This window comes from Anopheles ziemanni (assembly GCF_943734765.1).
Source record: "Anopheles ziemanni chromosome X unlocalized genomic scaffold, idAnoZiCoDA_A2_x.2 X_unloc_2, whole genome shotgun sequence".
NCBI classification, from domain to species: Eukaryota; Metazoa; Arthropoda; class Insecta; order Diptera; family Culicidae; genus Anopheles; species Anopheles ziemanni.
The window spans coordinates 840,001-854,275 of record NW_026689785.1 but is presented as its reverse complement, the minus strand read 5'-3'; the positions used below and the strand labels follow the sequence as shown (position 1 = coordinate 854,275).

Below are 14,275 nucleotides of genomic sequence, written 5' to 3'. Positions count from 1 at the left end.
GAACACGGACCAAGCCGTACCGAGAGAATCGGTACTAGAGCCCTTGTGGTTCTACATTGAGAGAGCCCTCGTGGTTCTCATTAGGGGCTTTATGCAAGTCGTACTCAATACTGTGGTGTGAAGTATAAAGTAGTCCTCGCCTGGTCCACGCTGCTTCGGCGGTCCTGGGTAAGATAGTTCATTCTAGCTTGCCCTATAGTGGAATGAGGACACTTTATGCTTCGTCTCTAAGCGGCGGCTTGCTCCTCCCTACGGGGAACGGGTATACGCGCACAGCGGCGGCTTACGCACTATGGCAATCATGGATGCCTGAAGATTCCGTGAAGTTCTCCCCTGGTCCACGCTGCCTCGGCAGTCCTGGGTAAAATGGAATATTTCCAGCTTGCCCTATAGTGGAAGAGGACTATCCAACAATACAAAGTCAAGACCTCCGGGTTGAGACTTTCCGCGTCGGTGGTGTCGCGCACCGCCTATCCGAAAGATGGTGTAACAGGGGTGTTCGATCAGCAATGGTCGGATGCCCCGTCATAGTCCAACTATGACAACCAAAGTCAAGACCTCCGGGTTGAGACTTCCGCGTCCGGAGGTACGCGTACCGCCTACCCGAAAGATGGTGAATCAGGGGTGTTCGATCAGCAATGGTCGGATGCCCCGTCGTAGTCCAACTATGACAATCAAAGTCAAGACCTCCGGGTTGAGACTTTCTAAGAGTACAAGCATAAAGGAACACGGACCAAGCCGTACCGAGAGAATCGGTACTAGAGCCCTCGTGGTTCTACATTGAGAGAGCCCTCGTGGTTCTCATTAGGGGCTTTATGCAAGTCGTACTCAATACTGTGGTGTGAAGTATAAAGTATAGAGTCCTCCACTGGTCCACGCTGCTCCGGCGGTCCTGGGTAAGATAGTTCATTCTAGCTTGCCCTATGTGGAAGAGGACTCAATACCCTACCTGTTGAGCTTGAAACAAAGTCATCACTTGGGCATGCTCATATTGCCATACAATATTCCATTATCTACTAATGAGCATGCAGCTATATGATTATAACCTGTAAACGATTACCCCGCCGTAGTTCAGCGCTTCAACCAAGTGAAGACTTCAGTATGGCTAGTGTGTGAAGTATAAAGTATAGTCCTCCCCTGGTCCACACTGCTTCGGCGGTCCTGGGTAAGATAGTTAGTTATACGTACCGGTCCTGGGTAAGATAGTTTGCCAAGCAAGGCAAACTTATATGAAGCAAAGGACCCTGATGGGTCATATGGTATTGATCGAAAAATCGGCTAAGTCCCAAAATGGGGATGTCAGAACTACACTCAAATGTTACCACACCAAGCAAGGCAAACTTATATGAAGGCAAGGACCCTGATGGGTCATATGGTATTTTACGAAAAATCGGCTAAGTCCCAAAATGGGGATGTCAGAACTACACTCAAATGTTACCACACCAAGCAAGGCAAACTTATATGAAGCAAAGGACCCTGATGGGTCATATGGTATTTTACGAAAAATCGGCTAAGTCCCAAAATGGGGATGTCAGAACTACACTCAAATGTTACCACACCAAGCAAGGCAAACTTATATGAAGCAAAGGACCCTGATGGGTCATATGGTATTTTACGAAAAATCGGCTAAGTCCCAAAATGGGGATGTCAGAACTACACTCAAATGTTACCACACCAAGCAAGGCAAACTTATATGAAGCAAAGGACCCTGATGGGTCATATGGTATTGATTGAAAAATCGGCTAAGTCCCAAAATGGGGATGTCAGAACTACACTCAAATGTTACCACACCAAGCAAGGCAAACTTATATGAAGCAAAGGACCCATATGGGTCATATGGTATTTTACGAAAAATCGGCTAAGTCCCAAAATGATGATGTCAGAACTACACTCAAATGTTACCATACCAAGCAAGGCAAACTTATATGAAGGAAAGGACCCATATGGGTCATATGGTATTTTACGAAAAATCGGCTAAGTCCCAAAATGAGGTTGTCAGAACTACACTAAAAAGTTACCACACCAAGCAAGGCAAAGTACCTAGGTGAACCCTAGGAAGAAACACGGACCAAGTCAGATGGCCTAAGTCAATAGAACAAGTGACCTAGGCAAAGTTGTATGGCGCTGAGGACCCTGAAAAATCTGGTTAGTGTAGTTTAGACAGGGTAGGTTTTTGGGTCGGCCGAACCCCCTTATTTTGGGTTTTGGCCTCATCAAGAAGCTACACCTAGGCAAACTGCCTAGGGTGAAAGTGCGAAGACCAATCGAATAGTAAGACAAGTTTTGACCGATCGCCCTAGGCAAGCTTGTATGAAGAAAGGGACCCTAAGGGTCATATGGAAATACATGAAAAATCGGCTAAGTCCCAAAATTGGGATGTCAGAACTACACTAAAAAGTTACCACATCAAGCAAGGCAAACTACCTAGGTGAACCCTAGCAAGAAACACGGACCAAGTCAGATGGCCTAAGTCAAGAGTGCAAGTGACCTAGGCAAAGTTGTATGACGGTGAGGACCCTGAAAAATCTGGTTAGTGTAGTTTAGACAGGGGAGGTTTTTGGGTCGGCTGAACCTCCTTATTTTGGGTTTTGACCTCCTCAAGAAGCTACACCTAGGCAAACTGCCTAGGGTGAAAGTGCGAAGACCAATCGAATAGTAAGACAAGTTTTGACCGATCGCCCTAGGCAAGCTTGTATGAAGAAAGGGACCCTATGGGTCATATGGAAATACATGAAAAATCGGCTAAGTCCCAAAATTGGGATGTCTGAACTACACTAAAAAGTTACCACATCAAGCAAGGCAAACTACCTAGGTGAACCCTAGCAAGAAACACGGACCAAGTCAGATGGCCTAAGTCAAGAGTGCAAGTGACCTAGGCAAAGTTGTATGACGGTGAGGACCCTGAAAAATCTGGTTAGTGTAGTTTAGACAGGGGAGGTTTTTGGGTCGGCTGAACCTCCTTATTTTGGGTTTTGACCTCCTCAAGAAGCTACACCTAGGCAAACTGCCTAGGGTGAAAGTGCGAAGACCAATCGAATAGTAAGACAAGTTTTGACCGATCGCCCTAATCAAGCTTGTATGAAGAAAGGGACCCTATGGGTCATATGGAAATACATGAAAAATCGGCTAAGTCCCAAAATTGGGATGTCTGAACTACACTAAAAAGTTACCACATCAAGCAAGGCAAAGTACCTAGGTGAACCCTAGCAAGAAACACGGACCAAGTCAGATGGCCTAAGTCAAGAGAACAAGTGACCTAGGCAAAGTTGTATGACGGTGAGGACCCTGAAAAATCTGGTTAGTGTAGTTTAGACAGGGGAGGTTTTTGGGTCGGCTGAACCTCCTTATTTTGGGTTTTGACCTCCTCAAGAAGCTACACCTAGGCAAACTGCCTAGGGTGAAAGTGCGAAGACCAATCGAATAGTAAGACAAGTTTTGACCGATCGCCCTAGGCAAGCTTGTATGAAGAAAGGGACCCTATGGGTCATATGGAAATACATGAAAAATCGGCTAAGTCCCAAAATTGGGATGTCTGAACTACACTAAAAAGTTACCACAGCAAGCAAGGCAAACTACCTAGGTGAACCCTAGCAAGAAACACGGACCAAGTCAGATGGCCTAAGTCAAGAGTGCAAGTGACCTAGGCAAAGTTGTATGACGGTGAGGACCCTGAAAAATCTGGTTAGTGTAGTTTAGACAGGGGAGGTTTTTGGGTCGGCTGAACCTCCTTATTTTGGGTTTTGACCTCCTCAAGAAGCTACACCTAGGCAAACTGCCTAGGGTGAAAGTGCGAAGACCAATCGAATAGTAAGACAAGTTTTGACCGATCGCCCTAATCAAGCTTGTATGAAGAAAGGGACCCTATGGGTCATATGGAAATACATGAAAAATCGGCTAAGTCCCAAAATTGGGATGTCTGAACTACACTAAAAAGTTACCACATCAAGCAAGGCAAAGTACCTAGGTGAACCCTAGCAAGAAACACGGACCAAGTCAGATGGCCTAAGTCAAGAGAACAAGTGACCTAGGCAAAGTTGTATGACGGTGAGGACCCTGAAAAATCTGGTTAGTGTAGTTTAGACAGGGGAGGTTTTTGGGTCGGCTGAACCTCCTTATTTTGGGTTTTGACCTCCTCAAGAAGCTACACCTAGGCAAACTGCCTAGGGTGAAAGTGCGAAGACCAATCGAATAGTAAGACAAGTTTTGACCGATCGCCCTAGGCAAGCTTGTATGAAGAAAGGGACCCTATGGGTCATATGGAAATACATGAAAAATCGGCTAAGTCCCAAAATTGGGATGTCTGAACTACACTAAAAAGTTACCACAGCAAGCAAGGCAAAGTACCTAGGTGAACCCTAGGAAGAAACACGGACCAAGTCAGATGGCCTAAGTCAAGAGTACAAGTGACCTAGGCAAAGTTGTATGGCGCTGAGGACCCTGAAAAATCGGGTTAGTGTAGTTCAGACAGGGGAGGTTTCTGGGTCGGCTGAACCTCCTTATTTCGGGTTTTGGCCTCCTCAAGAAGACAGACCTAGGCAAACTGCCTAGGGTGAAAGTGCGAAGACCAATCGAATAGTAAGACAAGTTTTGACCGATCGCCCTAGGCAAGCTTGTATGAAGAAAGGGACCCTATGGGTCATATGGAAATACATGAAAAATCGGCTAAGTCCCAAAATTGGGATGTCTGAACTACACTAAAAAGTTACCACATCAAGCAAGGCAAAGTACCTAGGTGAACCCTAGGAAGAAACACGGACCAAGTCAGATGGCCTAAGTCAAGAGTACAAGTGACCTAGGCAAAGTTGTATGGCGCTGAGGACCCTGAAAAATCGGGTTAGTGTAGTTCAGACAGGGGAGGTTTCTGGGTCGGCTGAACCTCCTTATTTCGGGTTTTGGCCTCCTCAAGAAGACAGACCTAGGCAAAGTGCCTAGGGTGAAAGTGCGAAGACCAATCGAATAGTAAGACAAGTTTTGACCGATCGCCCTAGGCAAGCTTGTATGAAGAAAGGGACCCTATGGGTCATATGGAAATATACGAAAAATCGGCTAAGTCCCGAAATTGGGATGTCTGAACTACACTAAAAAGTTACCACATCAAGCAAGGCAAAGTACCTAGGTGAACCCTAGGAAGAAACACGGACCAAGTCAGATGGCCTAAGTCAAGAGTACAAGTGACCTAGGCAAAGTTGTATGGCGCTAAGGACCATGAAAAATCGGGTTAGTGTAGTTAAGACAGGGGAGGTTTCAGGGTCGGCTGGACCTCCTTATTTCGGGTTTTGGCCTCCTCAAGAAGACAGACCTAGGCGAACTGCCTAGGGTGAAAGTGCGAAGACCAATCGAATAGTAAGACAAGTTTTGACCGATCGCCCTAGGCAAGCTTGTATGAAGAAAGGGACCCTATGGGTCATATGGAAATACATGAAAAATCGGCTAAGTCCCAAAATTAGGATGTCTGAACTACACTAAAAAGTTACCACATCAAGCAAGGCAAAGTACCTAGGTGAACCCTAGGAAGAAACACGGACCAAGTCGGATGGCCTAAGTCAAGAGTACAAGTGACCTAGGCAAAGTTGTATGGCGCTGAGGACCCTGAAAAATCGGGTTAGTGTAGTTCAGACAGGGGAGGTTTCAGGGTCGGCCGAACCTCCTTATTTCGGGTTTTGGCCTCCTCAAGAAGACAGACCTAGGCGAACTGCCTAGGGTGAAAGTGCGAAGACCAATCGAATAGTAAGACAAGTTTTGACCGATCGCCCTAGGCAAGCTTGTATGAAGAAAGGGACCCTATGGGTCATATGGAAATATACGAAAAATCGGCTAAGTCCCAAAATTGGGATGTCAGAACTACACTATAAAGTTACCACATTAGCAAGGCAGACTTGTATGAAGAACGGGACCCTGGTGAAAGTAGCAAATATCCCAAACCGAACATGAATATTATACACACAAGAGTACGAACATAAAGGAACACGGACCAAGCGTACCGAGAGAATCGGTACTATAGAACCCTCGTGGTTCTACACAAAGACTTTATGTTAGGGGTTCAAGCCCCATAGTACTCAAACGGTGACAGTAGCAAATATCCCAAAACGAACGTGAATCTTATTCACAAGAGTACGAACATAAAGGAACACGGACCAAGCGTACCGAGAGAATCGGTACTATAGAGCCCTCGTGGTTCTACACAAAGACTTTATGTTCGGGGTTCACACCCCAAATCGAACGTGGAATTTACTTTCTGATGGTCATGCGGTCGTCCAAAGGGGTCTAGTATCCTGGGATGACAAGCATCACGGGCACAGCTCGTATCAAAACAGTCGAAGAGGCCCGCGAAAGCTTGCTTTCCATGGCTATGCGATGCACAAATTGAGTTTACTCACCGTAGTATAAAACGAACGAACCGAACCTATCCGAGTAGGGATAATGGGCGCAGTAACATACTTCTGTGACCCAGCGAGAGTTGAACGAGGTGACATGAACTGTCAGTGGCTTATATCAGATGGGATACATACATGAGATTGCTTTCAAATCTACACTCGAAAACCTAACCAAGTAAAAGCGAACGTGGGGAGGATTCGAAACCGGTAACGAAATCTTAAGCTGGAAAGAGTCATCACTATGGATACATATTATGCGAAACCAATCAAGTGCTCATTACTGATCCAAAACCGAAGAGCACTAGTGAACACCTTAATCTCACCCTAGTTCACATCCAAGTGATCGACCACGTGTGTGAAGCAAAGACCAATCGAATTCCTGAATGAACCGAACACTATGAACAAATGGCCAAAAACGTTATAACTATCCAAACATACTACTATCTAGCGAAAGTCATCACGATGGAACCATACCATGATCTTTAACCTATAGCGCTCACCATATTCCTACCCAGAGTGCAAGTGAACAGATTGCCCACCCTTACCCAGTTCACAACCACGTGATCGACTAACATACCGAGGTTACCACAAGTCAAAGTTATACGTTTACAAGCGCAAGACCAATCGAAAACCCCGAAAGCAATCTCGACCCAAAATGTATTATCCGTGAGTGTAGTCGAGTCTCGTACTCGTCATCTGTAATCGTCGGATAGAATATCCAGTACACGGTTGTCTTTCCAAATGAAATCTACATACAGAACTCGCTCTTGGCAAATGGGTGGCAATGGCGCAATCAGGAGCGAGTTCCCGTCCGGGTGCCAAGTGATTGGCAAATGTCTGGGGGAAAGCAACCATATATTGATTTGTCTGTTAGTGTACTGGGTGTTTGAGGTATGTAGTATCCACGCTTGGTTGGGTGTGTCAGAGGACCATGGATGCGTTCACAACCCCAATTGGGGTACATCGGGAATGATTTTGTGGAACCGATGTGCCCGGCACACACTAAGTTTTGTTGCAAGTTAATAGTGTGCCATGTCCGGGGGGGTTGTGATTAAACTCTGGTGAATTGCGTACTGTGGTGATTGGGGTATGAAAGCCCCGCAGTTGCAATGATCGGACGCGCCTAGCGTGTCCTTTAGTTGATGGTAGGGAAATGAAGGCCCTTGTCAGCTCACCTAAGTATTCATGGAAGTTTGGCATAAGGTCGCTGTGGTAGGGGTATGAAGGCCCCGTCAGCGCATGCACAATCGGGCGCACGTGCGCTTAGCGGAGTCGAATGCCGCTCAAGTGCCTGTCCGGTGCATCGGGTGTGTGTGATACGAGGGCAATGAGGTTCGCACGGGGGCTCGCCTCCCGTGTGCTACCGGACTTGACAACATATAGAACGTGGTGTTTGCTCCTCCGGGTGCAATGGGACAATGAACATTCGAACGCAAAGTCGGAATTCTGGTTGATCCTACCAGTAATATACGCTCGTCTCAAAGGTTAAGCCATGCATGTCTAAGTACAAACAGATTTAATGTGAAACCGCATAAGGCTCAGTATAACAGCTATAATTTACGAGATCATCAACCTAGTTACTTGGATAACTGTGGAAAATCTAGAGCTAATACATGCAACATGCCAGGACCCTCGCGGGAACTGGTGCACTTATTAGTCAAACCAATCGCGGGTTCTCCGTGTCATTGAGTTGAAGTCTGGATAATGATGCTGATCGTATGGTCTCGCACCGACGACAGATCTCGCAAATATCTGCCCTATCAACTATGGATGGTAGTATAGAGGACTACCATGGTTGCAACGGGTAACGGGGAATCAGGGTTCGATTCCGGAGAGGGAGCCTGAGAAATGGCTACCACATCCAAGGAAGGCAGCAGGCGCGTAAATTACCCAATCCCGGGACGGGGAGGTAGTGACGAGAAATAACAATATGAAACTCTTTAATGATGTTTCATAATTGGAATGAGTAGAGCATAAATCCTTCTACGAGGATCAAGTGGAGGGCAAGTCTGGTGCCAGCAGCCGCGGTAATTCCAGCTCCACTAGCGTATATTAAAATTGTTGCGGTTAAAACGTTCGAAGTTGATACTTGTCCAACACAGTCCGGCTCCGCCGACCCGGTCAACCCGTGGTCGGTGGGCCAAGTCGGAATCTGGTTGCGACTCAATGGTGTGGTAGGGCACCAAGTCTGTGTCATGGTGTGCCCTTCAACGGGTGCAAGTGTAACATAGAGCTCGACCGCTCACGTTTACCTTGAACAAATTAGAGTGCTTAAAGCAGGGTGCCCAAACGCCCTAGAATAATCTTGCATGGAATAATGGAATACGACCTTGGTCTAATCTTTCATTGGTTTGTACTCAGACCGGAGGTAATGATTAACAGAAGTAGTTGGGGACACTAGTATTACGGCGCGAGAGGTGAAATTCGTAGACCGTCGTAAGACTAACTAAAGCGAAGGCATTTGTCAAGGATGCTTTCTTTAATCAAGAACGAAAGTTAGAGGATCGAAGGCGATTAGATACCGCCCTAGTTCTAACCGTAAACGATGCCAACTAGCAATTGGGAGACGCTACAACCAGGTGCTCTCAGTAGCTTCCGGGAAACCAAAGTCAGGTTCCGGGGGAAGTATGGTTGCAAAGTTGAAACTTAAAGGAATTGACGGAAGGGCACCACAATGAAATGGAGCTTGCGGTTCAATTTGACTCAACACGGGAAAACTTACCAGGTCCGAACTTATGGAGGTGAGACAGATTAATAGCTCTTTCTCAAATTTAAGGGTAGTGGTGCATGGCCGTTCTTAGTTCGTGGATTGATTTGTCTGGTTAATTCCGATAACGAACGTGACTCACATATGCTAACTAGAACGCAGTCAGCGTTAATGCGTCGATGCCGATTGGAACGGGTTAGGACCTTTCGGTGGAGTATGACCTGACACCTTCGCTGTTCGTGTGCGCAAGTGCACTTACGGTACGCTGCTTAGCAGGACAATTTGTGTTTAGCAAAATGAGATCGAGCGATAACAGGTCCGTGATGCCCTTAGATGTTCTGGGCTACACGCGTGCTACAATGTGGGTAGCAGCGTGTCTCCTATTCCGAGAGGAACGGGAAATCACTCAAATACTCACTTAGTAGGGATTATGGATTGCAATGGTCCATATGAACTCGGAACTTCTAGTAAGTGCTGGTCATCAGCCAGCGTTGAATACGTCCCTGCCCTTTGTACACACCGCCCGTCGCTACTACCGATGGATTATTTAGTGAGGTCTTTGGAGATGATCGTTCGCTGGATCCTCGTGAACCGCGTCTGCTTTATCGAAGTTGACCGAACTTGATGATTTAGAGGAAGTAAAAGTCGTAACAAGGTTTCCGTAGGTGAACCTGCGGAAGGATCATTAGTGGCCAAGTGATCCTTCCAGAAGTCCGAACCTGCGGGTTGAGACTTCGGCACAAGTTGCCATATGATAATTGACGAAACACTATAGAAGTCCGAACCTGCGGGTTGAGACTTCGGCACAAGTTGCCATATGATAATTGACGAAACACTATAGAAGTCCGAACCTGCGGGTTGAGACTTAGGCACACGTTGCCTTATACATGACTTCGAACAAATACACAAGTCCGAACCTGCGGGTTGAGACTTAGGCACAAGTTGCCTTATACATGACTTCGAACAAATACACAAGTCCGAACCTGCGGGTTGAGACTTAGGCACAAGTTGCCATATGAAAGTTGACGAAACACTAACAAGTCCGAACCTGCGAGTTGAGACTTAGGCACACGTTGCCTTATACATGACTTCGAACAAATACACAAGTCCGAACTTGCGGGTTGAGACTTAGGCACAAGTTGCCTTATACATACATTGGCCAAATAAACAGAAGTCCGAACCTGCGGGTTGAGACTTAGGCACAAGTTGCCATATTATATTCGATCAAACACTAAGTAGTCCGAACCTGCGGGTTGAGACTCAAGACCGTAACAAGATGTCACTATACAAGTCCGAACCTAAGGGTTGAGACTTAATGCGATCTAGATACCAAGTTGACATCCAATACCTGTTGAGCAAAACCAAAGATTCCCTGTTCTCGAATGATTACACTATATAACAGGGAATCATGAAGAAATCAAGCAAGCGTGAAACAAAGTCATCACTTGGGCATGCTCGATAGCCAACCACATGACCTTAACCTAAGAGAGCATGCAAACCACATGATACCTATAAACGATTAACCCGCCCTAGTTCAATCGTTCACCAAGTGATGACTTCAGTATGGCTAAGAGAAAAACTTTTAAATGGGAAAAACTCTAAGTCCGAACCTCCGGGTTGAGACTTCCGCGTCGGAGGTGGGCGCACCTCCTATCCGAAAGATGGTGAATCAGGGGTGTTCGATCAGCAATGGTCGGATGCCCCGTCGTAGTCCAACTATGACAATCCAAGTCAAGACCTCCGGGTTGAGACTTTCCGCGAGTACAAGCATAAAGGAACACGGACCAAGCCGTACCGAGAGAATCGGTACTAGAGCCCTTGTGGTTCTACATTGAGAGAGCCCTCGTGGTTCTCATTAGGGGCTTTATGCAAGTCGTACTCAATACTGTGGTGTGAAGTATAAAGTAGTCCTCGCCTGGTCCACGCTGCTTCGGCGGTCCTGGGTAAGATAGTTAATTCTAGCTTGCCCTATAGTGGAATGAGGACACTTAATGCTTCGTCTTTTAGCGGCGGCTAGACTCCTCCTCACGGGGAACGAGTTGACGCGCACAGCGGCGGCTTACGCACTATGGCAATCATGGATGCCTGAAGATTCCGTGAAGTTCTCCCCTGGTCCACGCTGCCTCGGCAGTCCTGGGTAAAATGGAATATTTCCAGCTTGCCCTATAGTGGAAGAGGACTATCCAACAATATAAAGTCAAGACCTCCGGGTTGAGACTTTCCGCGTCGGTGGTGTCGCGCACCGCCTATCCGAAAGATGGTGTAACAGGGGTGTTCGATCAGCAATGGTCGGATGCCCCGTCATAGTCCAACTATGACAACCAAAGTCAAGACCTCCGGGTTGAGACTTCCGCGTCCGGAGGTACGCGTACCGCCTACCCGAAAGATGGTGTGCTTCTGGGGTATTCGATGAGTCGGATACCCCGTCGTAGTCCAACTATGACAATACAAAGTCAAGACCTCCGGGTTGAGACTTCCGCGTCCGGAGGTACGCGTACCGCCTACCCGAAAGATGGTGTGCTTCTGGGGTATTCGATGAGTCGGATACCCCGTCGTAGTCCAACTATGACAATACAAAGTCAAGACCTCCGGGTTGAGACTTCCGCGTCCGGAGGTACGCGTACCGCCTACCCGAAAGATGGTGTGCTTCTGGGGTATTCGATGAGTCGGATACCCCGTCGTAGTCCAACTATGACAATCAAAGTCAAGACCTCCGGGTTGAGACTTTCTAAGAGTACAAGCATAAAGGAACACGGACCAAGCCGTACCGAGAGAATCGGTACTAGAGCCCTTGTGGTTCTACATTGAGAGAGCCCTCGTGGTTCTCATTAGGGGCTTTATGCAAGAAGTACTCAATACTGTGGTGTGAAGTATAAAGTATAGAGTCCTCCACTGGTCCACGCTGCTCCGGCGGTCCTGGGTAAGATAGTTCATTCTAGCTTGCCCTATGTGGAAGAGGACTCAATACCCTACCTGTTGAGCTTGAAACAAAGTCATCACTTGGGCATGCTCATATTGCCATACAATATTCCATTATCTACTAATGAGCATGCAGCTATATGATTATAACCTGTAAACGATTACCCCGCCGTAGTTCAGCGCTTCAACCAAGTGATGACTTCAGTATGGCTAGTGTGTGAAGTATAAAGTATAGTCCTCCCCTGGTCCACACTGCTTCGGCGGTCCTGGGTAAGATAGTTAGTTCTAGCTTGCCCTATGTGGAAGAGGACACCATACTTAATACTGTGGTGTAATGAACAAAGTATAGTCCTCCACTGGTCCACGCTGCTTTGCAGTCCTGGGTAAGATAGTTAATTCTAGCTTGCCCTATGTGGAAGAGGGCATACAAGACAAAGTATAGTTCTCCCCTGGTCCACGCTGCTCCGGCGGTCCTGGGTAAGATAGTTAATTCTAGCTTGCCCTATGTGGAAGAGGACATAATACTCTACCTGTTGAGCTTTAAACAAAGTCATCACTTGGGCATGCTCTATAGCCAACCACATGACATTAACCTAAGAGAGCATGCAGCGTATTATCCCAATGCAAAGTAAACGATAGACTCGCCCTAGTTCAGTGCTTCAACCAAGTGATGACTTCAATATGGCTAGTGTGTGAAGTATAAAGTATAGTCCTCCCCTGGTCCACACTGCTTCGGCGGTCCTGGGTAAGATAGTTAGTTCTAGCTTGCCCTATGTGGAAGAGGACACCATACTTAATACTGTGGTGTAATGAACAAAGTATAGTCCTCCACTGGTCCACGCTGCTTTGCAGTCCTGGGTAAGATAGTTAATTCTAGCTTGCCCTATGTGGAAGAGGGCATACAAGACAAAGTATAGTTCTCCCCTGGTCCACGCTGCTTCGGCGGTCCTGGGTAAGATAGTTAATTCTAGCTTGCCCTATGTGGAAGAGAGCATACATGAACCAAGAACGAAGGTTATGATCGAGGAATGATTCGACAACTCACCGATGGTATGAAATGTGAAGAATTCAAGCAAGCACACAATCAAGTCATCACTTGGGCATGCTCGATAGCCAACCCTATGACATTAACCTAGTAGAGCATGCGAAAACCAATATATATACAAGTAATGTAAACGATGCCCCTCCCTAGTTCAGCGCTTCAACCAAGTGATGACTTCAGAATGGCTAAATCAAATCGGTTCAAACCATACCATCGGTATCCTATTGAAACACACAAGTCGATATCAAACCTCTTAATTGTGTAGTCCTCCACTGGTCCACGCCGCTTCGGCGGTCCTGGGTAAGATAGTTCATTCTAGCTTGCCCTATGTGGAAGAGGGCACATTACTCAATACTGTGGTGTGAAGTATAAAGTTCAGTTCTCCCCTGGTCCACGCTGCTTCGGCGGTCCTGGGTAAGATAGTTCATTCTAGCTTGCCCTATGTGGAAGAGGACACTTAATACTTCGTCTCTAAGCGGCGGCTTGACTCCTCCCTACGGGGAACGGGTTTACGCGCACAGCGGCGGCTTACGCACTATGGCAGTCATGGATGCCTTACGTTTCTATGAAAAGTGTGTTCCTCCCCTGGTCCACGCTGCTTCGGCAGTCCTGGGTAAGATAGTTAGTTCTAGCTTGCCCTATGTGGAAGAGGACACGTAGACTTACTGTGGTGTGAAGTATAAAGTTCAGTTCTCCCCTGGTCCACGCCGCTTCGGCCGTCCTGGGTAAAATGGATTCATCCAGCTTGCCCTATGTGGAATGAGGACACTTTATGCTTCGTCTCTAAGCGGCGGCTTGCTCCTCCCTACGGGGAACGGGTATACGTGCACAGCGGCGGCTTACGTTATGGCAGTCATGGATGCCTTACGTTTCCATGAAAAGTGTGTTCCTCCCCTGGTCCACGCTGCTTCGGCAGTCCTGGGTAAGATAGTTAGTTCTAGCTTGCCCTATGTGGAAGAGGACACGTAGACTTACTGTGGTGTGAAGTATAAGGTTCAGTTCTCCCCTGGTCCACGCCGCTTCGGCCGTCCTGGGTAAAATGGATTCATCCAGCTTGCCCTATGTGGAATGAGGACACTTTATGCTTCGTCTCTAAGCGGCGGCTTGCTCCTCCCTACGGGGAACGGGTATACGCGCACAGCGGCGGCTTACGCAAGTTAGTCACCCTCGGCAGTGGATCACTCGGCTCATGGATCGATGAAGACCGCAGCTAACTGCGCGTCATAATGTGAA

General features: G+C 47.2%; 1 non-coding gene across 1 annotated transcript in view; it reads left to right on the top strand.

Moving 5' to 3' along the window:
- The first annotated feature begins 14,204 nt into the window (after positions 1 to 14,204).
- The window catches only part of LOC131291920 (5.8S ribosomal RNA), a 155-nt gene continuing 84 nt past the window's right edge, over positions 14,205 to 14,275 (top strand). Inside the window, exon 1 of the ribosomal RNA XR_009189655.1 lies at positions 14,205 to 14,275. This exon is cut by the window's right edge and continues 84 nt beyond it. This is a non-coding gene — a ribosomal RNA (5.8S ribosomal RNA).